Source organism: Oncorhynchus mykiss, chromosome 4 (genome assembly GCF_057628025.1).
Source record: "Oncorhynchus mykiss isolate SJ-2025 chromosome 4, ASM5762802v1, whole genome shotgun sequence".
Classification (NCBI taxonomy): domain Eukaryota; kingdom Metazoa; phylum Chordata; class Actinopteri; order Salmoniformes; family Salmonidae; genus Oncorhynchus; species Oncorhynchus mykiss.
Window position 1 is genome coordinate 16978117 of NC_143025.1, and position 15566 is coordinate 16993682.

General features: G+C 41.4%; 1 pseudogene across 1 annotated transcript; it reads left to right on the forward strand.

The window, feature by feature from the left end:
• On the forward strand, positions 1-14982 carry LOC110521404 (small ribosomal subunit protein mS35-like; annotated as a pseudogene). The gene is made up of 7 exons (XR_016495142.1): positions 1-175; positions 772-937; positions 1062-1122; positions 2993-3132; positions 10171-10278; positions 10438-10507; positions 13449-14982. The product of XR_016495142.1 is annotated as a small ribosomal subunit protein mS35-like (transcript).
• Positions 14983-15566: the final 584 nt, after the last annotated feature.

The following is a 15566-nucleotide window of genomic DNA, read 5'->3' on the forward strand; positions in this document are numbered from 1 at the left end:
CCCTCTCGACTTGCCATAGGTTGACATAACATGGTCAAATATGGCTGCACACACAATGAACAAATACATTTTGTCCTTAGGACAAATAAATGGTCGCATTTATGGAATTCATGCACGTTAAATAGGGCTACATACGCGACGGCCTTGTCTACTAATAATTCTAGTCAGAATAAAGGTGAGTTTACATGCAATATGCTGTCACGACGAGGAACCTGCTAACATGGTCCCGATTATGTCTAACTGTTTTCTAAGAAAATGAGACCTGGTTAGCTTAATTTATTTTACTAGGCAAGTACGTTAACAAATAATTTTGCACGCCCAATTTTTCAGTTTTTGATTTGTTAAAAAAGTTTGAAATATCCAATAAATGTCGTTCCACTTCATGATTGTGTCCCACTTGTTGTTGATTTTTCACAAAAAAATACAGTTTTATATCTTTATGTTTGAAGCCTGAAATGTGGCAAAAGGTCGCAAAGTTCAAGGGGGCCGAATACTTTCGCAAGGCACTGTATATAGACTACACAACCCAACAAGCATGCCAACATGACTCTTTCTGGCTACAGCACATTGTGGTCCCTGGGTAGAGGTTCACGTCATGAAATCAGCCCAGATAATTTACCAATAAAACAAATTGTGAGGAATGTATTATCAAGTTTAGACGAAGCTGTATATTGACAGAAATAAAGCTATATTTTGAAGTTGTGACATCTCTAATTAGTCGTCTTTTTCTCTGTTCCCTGTCTCCATGGTGTGTCATGCGGGTGACCCCAGGACAGATAGGATGCTTGTAGACCAGGACTGGACAGCAGTGTACCTGACCGCTGCCCCCTTCAGACAGGGCTCTGTGCCCCTGCCTGTCCGCATGGGCTTCCCAGTGAAGAGAGGGGTGCCTCCGGAGAAGAAGGGCAACCTAGAGCTCATCAAGGTCAGGTTGGAGGTGAGGAACTGACATGTCAGAGCTTTTGATTATGCATTGGGATGGAAATCATTTGTACCATTTAAGGCTATATATTGTGCTGTCAGATCATACAGGCATTTATGAAAACTCTTGTCTGTTTCAGATTTCAAACTTTTTGCTCTTAACTCCAGCAGCCACAAAGAAACACTGTGAAGCTCTGAAGCGTAAGTCAAAGTGCTTATTGAGTGGTAGTATTTAATAAAAAATTATACAACGGGTGGGTCTAATCCTGGATGTTGATTTGGTTAAAACCGCGTTCCAGCCGGTGTCTATTACACAGTTGAAATCTGACTGCGCAATCCACTGTCATCAGCCCAGCCAGGCAGGTTACTAGATCTCCACTGTAAAAAAGCATCTAGATATTATCTCACTTTTTTTTTTTAGACTAGCGTTTGGTTTTCAACAGCGGAGATTTGTATTAAGCTTGCTGTCTTTGAAATTTGCAACATTGTTTCAATATTGAAATTCGACCTCCAGCTGTCCCATAGTTCTGATTGGGTCAGGACGAGACAGATTTTCTCAGCCAGTCAAAATCATTTTTTATTTTACCTTTTATTTAACTAGGCAAGTCAGTTAAGAAGAAATTATTATTTTCAATGATGGCCTAGGAACAGTAGGTTAACTGGGACAGAACAGATTTTCTTTACCTTGTCAGCTCTGGGATTTGATCTTGCAACCTTTCAGTTGCTAGTCCAATGCTCTAACCACAAAGGCTACCTGCCGCCTCATGAATTGGCATCATTTTGTACACTACAATTCAAAAGGTTGGGGTCACTTAGAAATGTCCTTATCTCGAAAAGTTTGTAAAAATGCATCCATTACAATAACATCAAATTGATCAGAAATACAGTGCAGACATTGTAAATGACTATTGTAGCTGGAAACGGTAGATTTATTTTTTTCCTAGCTACTGTGCTACTTCTGCATTGCTTGCTGTTGGGGTTTTAGGCTGGGTTTCTGTACAGCACTTTGTGACATCAGCTGATGTAAAAAGGGCTTTATAAATACATTTAATCTTTAATGGAATATCTACATATGTGTACAGAGGCCCATTATTAGCAACCTTCACTCCTGTGTTCCAATAGCACGTTGTGTTAGCTAATCCAACTTTGTTTTAAAAGGCTAATTGATCATTAGAAACCCCTTTTGCAATTATGTTAGCACAGCTGAAAACTGTTGTGCTTATTAAAGAAGCAATAAAACTGGCCTTCTTTAAACTAGTTGAGTATCTGGAGCATCAGCATTTGTGGGTTCGATTACAGGCTCAAAATGGCCAGAAACAAATAACTTTCTTCTTGTTCTGAGAAATGAAGGCCATTCCATGTGAGAAATTGCCAAGAAACTGAAGATCTTGTACAACACTGTGTACTACTCCGTTCAGAGAACAGCACAAACCGGCTCTTAAAAAAAAGTGGGAGGTCCTGGCGCACAACTGAGCAAGAGGACAAGTACATTAGAATATTTAGTTTGAGAAACAGATGCATCACAAGTCCTCAACTAACAGCTTCATTAAATAGTACCCCGCAAACACCAGTCTCAACGTCAACAGTGACGTTTAGCAACAAAAAGACTGGCAACCGAGCCGATAGAACGAACGACCAGCCGGCTTGGGTAGCAACCCTAGATTTGTGTCGGACTATATCTCGTGGAAGGATGAGATGGTATGAATAAATTAATAAATCAGTATTTGAATATATTGGTAACACATTGAAAAAAGTGATAATGCCCTCTAAGCCGGTGTTTGGAGGATACAGTGCCTTGCGAAAGTATTCGGCCCCCTTGAACTTTGCGACATTTTGCCACATTTCAGGCTTCAAACATAAAGATATAAAACTGTATTTTTTTGTGAAGAATCAACAACAAGTGGGACACAATCATGAAGTGGAACGACATTTATTGGATATTTCAAACTTTTTGAACAAATCAAAAACTGAAAAATTGGGCGTGCAACACCTGTGCCAATATATCCTCCAAACACCGGTTTCTCTGGCATTATCACTTAATTGTCTTTCTGTGTTTCTACTTTCCCTGCAGCATTCTGCACAGAGTGGCCCTCTGCCCTGGACACAGATGCTAAATATGATGAGCACTTCCCTGTCAAAGTAAAGAGCAAGGACTACATGTCTGCCGGCACCGCCCTCAGAAACCCATCTACCCGCATAGTCCACCTCAGAGTGAGAGTCTGTCTTCCTGTGTTGTAGGCATACATGGTCTGGGATTTGGGGGTTTGAGGTAGATTAAAATGTTAGCTAAGAGTTCAGTTAGACTCTGACCTGTATTTGACCCTTCTCAACCAAATCCATATAAAGTGCAGGGTTATCCTCTTGTGTTGAAGGGATCTAGAGGTTCTCTAAACAGCTCTCATCTCATGTCTGGTTGACCTTTCAGGAAATTACTCCACTGTCCGGATCTATGCTCTTAAACGAAAAATCCATCCAAAACCACTCATTCCTATCATTTACAGTGTTAAATAACACTGAGAACAATATTTTTTTGTGAACAAATGTTTCATTTTGACGTTTATATTAAGGTTGGTAGAAATATGAAAATCGTTGTGGAAATCCATAAATGCAATGCTCTTTGGGCTGGCTGGCTAGCTAGCTAGCAAATGTAGCTACATAAACTCAGCAAAAAAGAAACATCCTCTCACTGTCAACTGTGTTTATTTTCAGCAAACTTAACATGTGTAAATATTTGTATGAACATAACAAGATTCAACAACTGAGACATAAACTGAAAAAGTTCCACTGACATGTGACTAACAGAAATTTAATAATGTGTCCCTGAACAAAGGGGGGGTCAAAAGTAACAGTCAGTATCTGGTGTGGCCACCAGCTGCATTAAGTTCTCCAGTGCATCTCCTCATGGACTGCACCAGATTTGCCAGTTCTTGCACCAAGGGACCTGCAAGTTCCCAGACATTTCTGGGGGGAATGGCCCTAGCTCTCACCCTCCGATCTAACAGGTCCCAGACGTGCTCAATGGGATTGAGATCCGGGCCCTTCGCTAGCCATGGCAGAACACTGACATTCCTGTCTTGCAGGAAATCATGCACAGAACGAGCAGTATGGCTGGTGGCATTGTCATGCTGGAGGGTCATGTCAGGATGAGCCTGCAGGAAGGGTACCAGATGAGGGAGGAGGATGCCTTCAACGCCCAGCGTTGAGATTGCCTGCAATGACAACAAGCTCAGTCCAATGCTGCTGTGACACCGCCCGAGACCATGACAGACTCTCCACCTCCAAATCGATCCCGCCCCAGAGTACAGGCCTCGGTGTAACGCTCATTACTTCGACGATAAATGCGAATCTGACCGTCACCCCTGGTGAGACAAAACCGCGACTCGTCAGTGAAGAGCACTTTTTGCCAGTCCTGTCGGGTCCAGCGACGGTGGGTTTGTGCCCATCGGCGACATTGTTGCGGGATGTCTGGTGAGGACCTGCCTTACAACAGGCCTACAAGCCCTCAGTCCAGCCTCTCAGCCTATTGCGGACAGTCTGAGCACTGATGGAGGGATTGTGGGTTCCTGGTGTAACTCGGCAGTTGTTGTTGCCATCCTGTACATGTCCCGCAGGTGTGATGTTTGGATGTACCGGTCCTGTGCAGGTGTTTGTTACACGTGGTCTGCCACTGCGAGGACGATCAGCTGTCCGTCCTGTCTCCCTGTAACGCTGTCTTAGGCGTCTCACAGTATGGACATTGCAATTTATTGCCGTGGCCACATCTGCAGTCCTCATGCCTCCTTGCAGCATGCCTAAGGCATTTTCAGATGAGCAGGGACCCTGGGCATCTTTCTTTTGGTGTTTTTCAGAGTCAGTACAAAGGCCTCTTTAGTGTCCTAAGTTTTCATATCTGTGACCTTAATTGCCTACTGTCTGTAAGCTGTTAGTGTCATAATGACCGTTCCACAGGTGCATGTTCATTCATTGTTTATGGTTCATTGAACAAGCATGGGAAACAGTGTTTAAACCCTTTACAATGAAGATCTGTGAAGTTATTTGGATTTTTACAAATTATCTTTGAAAGACAGGATCCTGAAAAGGGGACATTTATTTTTTTTGCTGAGTTTACAATAATACAAAAGACACTATCAGCAGGTGAGGTAGCCAGTTAGCGGTAAAATCACTTAAACAACGACACTATCAATTTAGGAGTCTACAATCTCACCATGTTCAACTTGCAGATTGATGTGCCACAGAGTAGACTTTGCAATGACACCATGCAATGCACCCTGGACTGAAGAGGCAGACACAGGAGAAATTTGCTAGATCCTCTTTTAAATAACACATTTCTTGAGGTAGGAATAACGCAAAAGTATGATCAATGGCTCATTCGAGAGAAGACAACCTTGCGAGTTGACATTGGCCAGTATTGAAATCTAACATGTATGATAGACAATTTCCCCATCTAAAAGTCTTTCTATTAACTTCCAGTGTAGTGAGAGTGGCTTTATTGTAATGCTACTTCATACCGGCCAAATGTCTGCCTGCTTGAACGCCAATACCTCCGATAAACATGAAATGACCTAGGGAATCGATAGGACATTACTCAGATGCACAAAAACAATAACATTCAAAATGGGTGAATCTTTCCTTTAAGTCTTTAAAACGCTGCTCTAAGATACTTCTACAATGCATACCTTTTTCATAGCGCTGTATGACTGCAATATTCCATCATATGAACATACTTGTCACAAATGGAGAATGGCAATAGGCGTGGAACTTAAATACAATTGACAGTTATCTCTAGAAGAATTTTGTGATTAATCGCCAGCCATCTGCTCCACTGACACTTTCCCCTTAGATTACGGCCTCGACACAGGAATTATTTAGCCATTAATCCCCCTAGATTAGCATGAGAATCAAAGATAGATTGCAGGATAAGCAGGGTCCAGGATACAGCCGGAACAGACTGATACCATTTCAGCCCACTGTTCTCAGGCTTGCCACACAAAACTCCCAGTTTTATGATATAATCTGAATGAAAAGATAATACTCCTGCATCCCTTTTAGTTGCTATCCAACTAAGTATTCAGACTCTTTACTATGAGACTCTCAGCTGCATCCTGTTTCCATTGGTCATCCTTGAGTTTTCTACAACTTGATTGGAGTCCACCTGTGGTAAACTCAATTAATTGGACATGATTTGGAAAGGCACATGCCCATCTATATAAGGTCCCATAGTTGACAGGGCATGTCAGAGCAGAAACCAATCCATGAGGTCGAAGGAATTGTCTATATAGCTCAGAGACAAGCTTGTTTTCGAGGCACAGATCTGGGGAAGGGTACCAAAACATTTATGCTGCATTGAAGGTCCCCAAGAACACAGTGGCCTCCATTTATAAATGGAATAACTTTGGGACCACCAAGACTCTTCCTAGAGCTGGCCCCCCGGCCAAACAGGGAAATCAGGGGAGAAGTGCCTTGGTCAGGGAGGTAACCAAAAATCCGATAGTCGCTGACAGAGCTCCAGAGTTCCTCTGTGGAAATGGAAGAACCTTCCAGAAGGACAACCATCTCTGCAGCACTCCACCAATCAGGCCTTTATGGTAGAGTGGCCAGACAGAAGCCACTCCTCAATAAAAGGCACATGACCGCCTGCTTGGAGTTTGCCAAAAGACATCTAATGGACTCAGACCCTGAGAAACTAGATTCAAGCGTCACGTCTGCAGGAAACCTGGCACCATCCCTTCAGTGAACAGTGTTGGCAGCATTCTGTTATGGGGTTGTTTTTCAGTGGCAGGGACTGGGAGACTAGTCAGGATCGAGGTAAAGGTGAACGGAGCAAAGTACAGAGATCCTTGATGAAAACCTGCTCCAGGGCACTCAGAACCTCAGACTGGGGGCGAAGGTTCACCTTCCAACAGGACAATGACCCTAAGCGTATAGCCAAGACAACGCAGGAGTTGAGTGGCCCAGCCAGAGCCCGGACTTGAACTTGATCAAACATCTCTGGAGAGACCTGAAAATAGCTGTGCAGCGATGCTCCCCATCCAACCTGATCTGCAGAGAAGAATGGGAGAAACTTCCCAAATACAGGCGTGCCAAGCTTGTAGCATCATACCCAAGAAGAGGCTGTAATCGCTGCCAAAGGTGCTTCAACAATGTACTAAGTCAAGGGTCTGAATACTTACACTACTGTTCAAAAGTTTGGGGTTACTTAGAAATGTTCTTGTTTTGAGGACTTCTGTTTCTCAAACTGTTAGCTTCATTAAATAGTACCTGCATAACACCAGTCTCAACGTCAACAGTGAAGAGGCGACTCCGGGATGCTGGCCTTCTAGGTAGAGTTGCAAGGAAAAAGCAATATCTCAGACTGGCCAATAAAAAGAAAAGATTAAGATGGGCAAAAGGACAGAGGAACTCTGCCTAGAAGGACAGCATCCCGGAGTCGTCTCTTCACTGTTGACGTTGAGACTGGTGTTATGCAGGCACTATTTAATGAAGCTGCCAGTTGAGGACTTGTGAGGCGTCTGATTCTCAAACTACTAGACACTCTAATGTACTTGTCCTCTTGCTCAGGTGTTGCCTGGGGCCTCCCACTCTTTTTATTCTGGTTGGAGACTGTTTGTGCTGTTCTGTGAAGGGAGTGGTACACAGCGTTGTATGAGGTCTTCAGTTTCTTGGCAAGGTCTCCCATGGAATAGCCTTCATTTCTCAGAACAAGAAGAAAGTTATTTGTTTCTGGCAATTTTTAGCCTGCAATCGAACACAAAGGCTGATGCTCCAGATACTCAACTAGTCTAAAAAAGTTGTATTGCTTTAATCAGGACAACAGTTTTCAGCTGTGCTAACATAATTTCAAAAGGGTTTTCTAATGATCAATTAGCCTTATAAAATTATGAACTTGGATTAGCTAACACAACATGCCATTGGGACACCGGAGTGATGGTTGCTGATAATGGGCCTCTGCACGCCTATGTAGATATTTAAAAAATCTGCCGTTTCCAGCTACAATAGTAATTTCCAACATTAACAATGTCTACACTATTTCTGATCAATTTGATGTTATTTTAATGGACAAAAAATGTGCATTTCTTTCAAACAAGGACATTTCTAATTGACCCCAAACTTTTGAACGGTAGTGTATGTAAATGTGATATTTCAGTTTGCCAAATTTTCTAAACAGTTTTTGCTTTGTCATTCTGTGGCATTGTGTATAGATTGGTTGGACAATTTGAATACATTTTAGAATAAGGCTGTAACCTTGCCTTGCAAAAGTATTCGGACCCCTTGGATTTATTCACATTTTAATTTATTACACGGTGAAAAGAATACAAATATACAGATGATAAATAAATACAGAACTTGCATGTTGTATGCAACAAGGCACTAAAGTAATTCTACAAAAAATACACATCATAGCCTAAATGCAAAGCCTTACGTTTGGGGTAAATCCAACACATCACTGAGTAACTTCCTCATTTTCAAGCCTGTTGGTACCATCATGGTATGGGTATGCTTGACATCATCAAATACTGGGGATTTTTTAAGGATTAAAAAGCATAATCCTAGAGGTAAAGCAGATTGAAGTAGGTTTTCAACAGAGACTGGGAGAGGAATTCACCTTTCAGCAGGACAATAACCTACAACACAAGGTCAAATCTACACTGGAGTTGCTTACCAAGTAGACAGTAAATTCTTGAGTGGTCAAGTTAGTTTTTACTTAATTATGCTTAAATCTAGGGCAAGACATGAAAATCGCTGTCTAGCCATGATCTCTAACATCTAAATTAAAATAAAAAAATAAATAAAAAAGAATGGGAACATATTGCACAATCCAGGTGTGCAAAGCTCTTATAGACTTACCCATGAAGATTTACAGCTGTAAACGATGCCAAAGGCATTTCTAACATTTAATGACTCAGGAAGCGGAATACTTATGCAATGACTATTTTAGTTAGTTCATTTCCGTGCACTTTTGTTTTTAACATGAATTCTTCCACTTTGACAGAGTATTTTGTGTAGATTGTTGACAAAATGATAAATCAATTTGAATCTCACTTTGTAACACAGTAAAATGTGAAGAAATCCAAGGGGTCTGAATACTTTTGCAAGGCACTGTATGTACACGCATTTCCTGTCAACACGCGTGGCAACCGGTTCTCACACACTCACTCACTCACTCACTCACTCACTCACTCACTCACTCACTCACTCACTCACTCACTCACTCACTCACTCACACACACACACACACAGTTGTAGAACATGCACACGTGTGTACATGTCACATTTCTATAATATACTTGTGAGCCTTGTGTATAAACTCTCCCATGTGAGGTACATGCATAGTACGTGTGAAACCCATTCCTAAGCCTGAAGTGTTCCCACTTGCGCTGCCGAATAGCTAGCTTCTCCGAGGCGTGAATATTCTCTGGTTTCTTTCTAGGTTCCTAACTTTTCTAGGGAGTTTTTCCTAGCCACTGCTTATGCATTGCTTTGGGGTTTTAGGCTCGGTATCTGTATTTCACTCTGTGCCAACTGCTGTAAAAAGGGCTTTAGAAGATGCATGACATTGATTGTAAGACGCTTCAGGAGGGTGGTTACATGTGTTTGCAAGGCAGATATCCTGTGTTTGAGTGTCCGTATGAGCCAAATCAGAAGGAAGTGGTACTTGCTAAGCAAGCAGCGCAATGTCCGTTAAGACCTGCAGTAATCTTTTGTTTTCCACCCGATCTGCAAAGGGCTTACTGATCACTCAGTAGCATGGCCTCTCTTTAAATAACTATGTGACTAATCTGATGAAAGTAAGGAGATTTGACCAATGGGGGTAAGGGTCTTAGTCTCAATAATGAGAAATGTGACCTTTTTTAAGGTTTTGTTTTGGTTGACATTGTGCTGGAACAATGCGAGAGAATAGCCTATAATCCTTCTCCTGAAAAGCCTCTTCACGTCTCATTATTCACTTCTTCTCTTCCATGAACTTCAGCTGTCACAAAGCTGTAAGGAGGAACAATGCTTTTTGCAGCATGAACCATATCTGCTTGTCATTTTCCATGATTTAAATTCCATTCAGTAGACTGAGTTTAAACATTAACTGACTTACCGCTGCAGAGTTTCAATATTTAGTGTGGCACAGTGCATATTATTTCAGATTGAGGGATGACTGCATCTGTTTCTGGTGTGTTTCTGGTTTTATTTGAATCAATTTGCCAAAGCCAATAAGTTTCAGTATTATAATGTCAGATGTATGTGTCTTTGTCCACTCAGGTGAAGCTCTCCAGTCTGAACTTGGACAACCATGCCAGGAAGAAGATAGTTAAACTGGTAGGAGAGAGGTACTGCAAAGACAGACACACTCACCATCACCACTGACAGGTAAGCAGCACCCCCTGTTGTTCAATGTGCTGTTACCAATAAGGTGTTGGTCCTTCACTACAGTTGCTTTACAGTAATATATTTTAAATGGGGGCTCTATTTCAACTAATACTATTTTCTGAAATGTTTTTCTTTCTTTTCTCCCCTTTGCTCCTTCAGCTGCCCTGTGAGACAGCAGAATTATGACTACGCCATGTACCTCCTGACTGTCCTTTATCACGAGTCCTGGGTAAGTGTCTAATTCTACTACTCTGACTAGTCAAGTCCAGAGATGTGCTCAACAGGACAGAATATGGAAAGGTCAGATGTACAATAAATTCCCAGCTCTATTCATGACATGTCTAGCTGCTCCGTTCAGTATGTAGCATCCTCCCAAATGTGACCCTGGTCAGTACCAAAGAGCTTGAGTAGTCATGATCCTCCGCCTAACCTCACTACCCAGCCAGCCCATCTGCTAATAGGTAGACAGTGAGTGGACAGATGGTCAGGCAGCCAAGGCCATCACTGTGCAAAGCATCAGAGACCCCTAATGGACTAGGAAAGAGATACATGATACCATAAACCATCCCTACAGGTAAAGGGCGTGTATAAACATTAGGGCTTTGTAAATAGAAAGTGTTACAGGCTTTTATGTTGCCTTTCATCCAAGTCATTTCAGGGATTCACTATTCAAGTGAATCATTATTTCTCCCCTTCGTGTGAAAGAGTAAGGCCATAAGGGAGGTATGATGCATGAGGAGAATAGGCAGAGGGATGGCATACAGCAGCATTGTCACCACTGGCATTTCCCCTCTAAACAGGAGAAAACAGACTCCAGTATCTGATGCTGACCCTGCCACTTATTCACAGCACTCCAACCAACACCTGAGATCTCCACCGTCAGGGTCACCAGCACAGGCTGTTTTCACATGAGAGTACAGCCACAAGGGACTTAATGGCTCTCCCTATTGTGCCTTTGGTAGTTCTCTCACCAAGGCAGCAGGATTTAGCTGGTTAAAAAGCCTTGGCTTTTTGTCTCTCTGGGGAATGGCGTAAAAGCCGGGAAGCGGAACACTGTCTGCTGCCCTTTGCATACACAATGGAAGGCACAGTGCAGCCCACCGGTCGGGGGAAGCTGTGCTCAGGTAGTAACGCTAGCCCACAAAGAGGCCGCTTGTTAGCCGCCGCTTGGGTGATTCTATCTATTCACTCAGTGAGACAGACTCTGGGCCTGTTGCTAATTCCACTGTGGGCTGTTGATCCAAACCAGTGCTCCACTGTGACAGAGCACAGTCCTCCACCACAGCACAGCATGTGCCTCTAGTGCCCAACATCTCCCCTGTTGGGCACTAGAGGAACTCCAATCCCCAAGAGACTATTTCATCTGTCCATCTCTTATTTGAGTGCTCCAGTACTCTGTGCTCCACTCCTCTGTGCTCCACTCCAGTAATAAAACCCACAAATGTCCTCCTGTAAATATATATATATATATAAAATGTATATAAATAAATATATATATATATATATATATATATATATATATATAAAATGTATATAAATAAATATATATATATATAAATAAATATATATATAAATATATTTATTTATTTATATATATATTTATATATTTTTTTAATAATATATATATATATATTTATAAATATATATATATTTATTTATATATATATTTATATATATTTTTTATAAATATATTTATATATATTTATAAATATATATATATATATTTATAAATAATATATATATATATATATATATATTTATATATATTTTTTATAAATATATGTATATATATTTATAAATATATATATATATATATATATATATATATATTTATAAATATATATATATATTTATATTTATAAATATATATATATTTATAAATATATATATATATATATATATATATAAATATATTTATATATATAAATATATTTATATTTATAAATATATATATATTTATAAATATATTTATATTTATAAATATAAATAAATATATTTATATATATATATATATATAAATATATATATATATATATAAATATATTTATATATATAAATATATTTATATTTATAAATATATATATATTTATAAATATATTTATATTTATAAATATAAATAAATATATTTATATATATATATATATATAAATATATATTTATATATATATTTATATATATAAATAAATATATTTATATTTATATATATATATATATAAATAAATATATATATTTATATTATTTATACATACATACATGCATACATACATACATTGGATAGGTGCAGTGAAATGTCTTGTTTTACAGGGTTAGCCATAATAGTACTGCACCCCTGGAGCAAATAAGGGTTAAATGCCTTGCTCAATGGCACATCGGCAGATGTTTCGCCTTGTTGGCTTGGGTATTCGAACCAGCAACCTTACTGGCCCTACGCTCTAACTGCTAGGCTACCTGCCGCCCTGTCATCACCCAATAGAAGATATGGAGTCTGTCCGACCAATGGTCACCTACCTGTTTTAACTCGGATTGATTAAAACGTGAACTACTGTATGCTGAATCAAATGGCTTAGATTCTAAAGCAAACTAACTGAATCGATGTGATTGAAAGGGACTGCAACACTAGTTGACCCTGTGAAGATAGTGTAATGACCCTGACAGTCAGGCTAAAGAGGAGAGAATCTCTTCTCCAGCCATCCCCATCCTACCACCCTGTCCGCTGGAGGGGTTGGGCCTCAGCCAGCCTGGATATTAGGAACCATATAGATGTAATGAGGGTCATTAACCCCAAACACCAGGGCTGCAGGGGATCTGATGAGGCTGTGACTGCCCCTGCTTTAAGCTCCCACACAACGGGCCTATTGTCCTCTGGGGGATGTGATCGGACAGAGACAGGCTGTGATGGAGGAACTCCGTACCACGTATGGAGAAACCCTATCTCTTTGAGAGGACAGGAGAGCCGAGCATCACATCACTGACCAGGGCATTCAAGGGGTTCCACACTGCTCTGTCCCCAAACCCACAATCCCAAGAGGGGCAATCGCAGACCGTTATCTTAATGTTTCACATACCTATCATTTGTCATATATTGAGTCATAAACTGATGAATCCTGGTTAGCATTTTGTTTGAGCTTATGTAGCGGACAATGTTGTACTGTTCCACTTACTCTGTCTAGAAAGCGGAGGCCTGGGAGTCTGAGAAGACTGTGGCAGACATGGAGGAGTACAGCTGGGAGAACAGCCCCTCTCAGAAGAACGCCCTGTCCACGTTGGTCCACATGGGGTTAGCAGGGGAGGGAGGAAAGCCAGAGGTACAGGGACTCTGTGACCAGACTGAAGAACGAGGGTGAGAGTGAGGGAAGCGTGCTCCAGTACAGAGAAGCTGTGAAGAAACTACTGAAACTCTAATATGTCTAACACACACTAAATACTTCATTTGAATCCAATCAAATTTACAAAAAAAGGATCCAAACATTTCAAAGGTCCCTGTATGCATGACACTCAAAGGTACAGAAAGCACCTCCTTCTCCATACAGCTAGGCTGCCCACAACAGCTGAAACAGAGCAGTACTTAGCCAATTGCTTTACCCTACCCAAATATCAGCTTGCACCTCCACCCGAGGCTGGTGTGCCACGAGGGACTGGTATTTAAGCAAGCTTCTCAGCAAAGGTCTGCGCCATGTAGCCATCAAATGAGCAGCCCACTTCCAAAATGAGCTGGCACACATAAAAACACATCAACATCAAACCAGCTTCCCCCTTGCACAAGAATGTTTATGCGTGTGCTGTTGGTGAGACAGTCTCACCTCGCTGGCTATCAGGTCAACAAAGTGTGTCATGTCTAGCAATGTACAAGTCCTTGTATGAACAGCAGCCCTTCACAACAACAATGGACTCCATTACATTTGACTCATGTAGAATACAAAATTGCTCATGGTTTGCAGGGTACCAGAATGCTAGATTATATTTTGTTGGTAGAACTTGCAGCCTTAACAGTAAACAGGAGGCTTCTGTCACCCATGATGGAACATCTCATCCTACATCCAGGACGACACTCCTTGGTTTCAGACGGATGCAGCTACTGCAGCACTGGACTGTGCTGACCACTCTGTCTCCCATTCCATGTACCAGAATTCTGCCATTGGCGAGGACATTCTAACAGTGTTCAATTTTCCATTGGCCAGTGGAACCTCTGTAGGTCCAGAAGTAGGGAGGCTCTGGCTGACTCCCTAACTGTCACATCGTCACTATATTGAGCATGTTCAACAGGTGAGTCAACAGTAGCAGCGTAAATCCACTCAATATTCGGGACACCTAAACCCCCCTTTGGCTCAGGAAGACATCACATGGTTGTTAAGCATAGTTTAAGCAACTGGCTGTGTTTTAAGCATAGCCACCTCACCACTTGAACAGTTTTGCAGCGTTATCACTTCACGTCCAATTGTGGGACAGTGTAGTTAAAGGTAGTGTAGTACAAAGACCAGCATTTAATTTCCACACCCTGATGTTGACCGGTGCAATGTTAAGAGACCAACCTCTCTGATTTCACCACACAGCATTTGATACCTGTAACTGTCTGTTGTGAAATATTTGACCAAGCCCCTCCGGCTCAGGGAGAGAAAGAGAAGCACCCTACTGAAAGGACGCATTCAACAATGTGCCAATTTTTAAATAAAATGTAAATATTGAGGCAAGTGACCTCATGCATCAGCAGTTACTCCAAGTCTCAAGCTATTACCTCACAACAGTAACCACGATCCTCACAGCAAATTTGATCTTACAGTTTTGACACGTTCTTCAATTTATTCTCTATGCAGCTCATCTCTCCAAGAACACAAATATAGTTAGCGATACAGTTGCATGAAAATAAGTTGCAGGACTATCTACACCACTAATGGTTCCTGGATGATGTAGGGGGCAGCTGTGGTGGGGGCATAGGTCCCCAAGGTGGGCATTACGGTGGAGGAGGGGGTGGATGTGATGAATCGTGCCCTGAGTAGAGCTCTGGGGTGCGATGGTGGCGCTGGGCATCCTGCCCTGCTTCTAACCAGGGCTACGGGGTGGTGGTCAGTTGAACTGGCGCTTGTCTGAGGCCAGGGGCTCTGAGGCATTGAGTTTGGTGTGGAGGTGGAGTAACACCCGCACGTTGGAGGTAGAGTACTTCCCAAACACCAACAGGTCTGGAAACACACCAGAATGAGACAAGAAAACTAACCCCACAGTCAAACTGTGTAGCAGGTGATAGGTCATCTCACTGAAGCCTATAGGCTACATCTCAATCACTCAATGTAAGC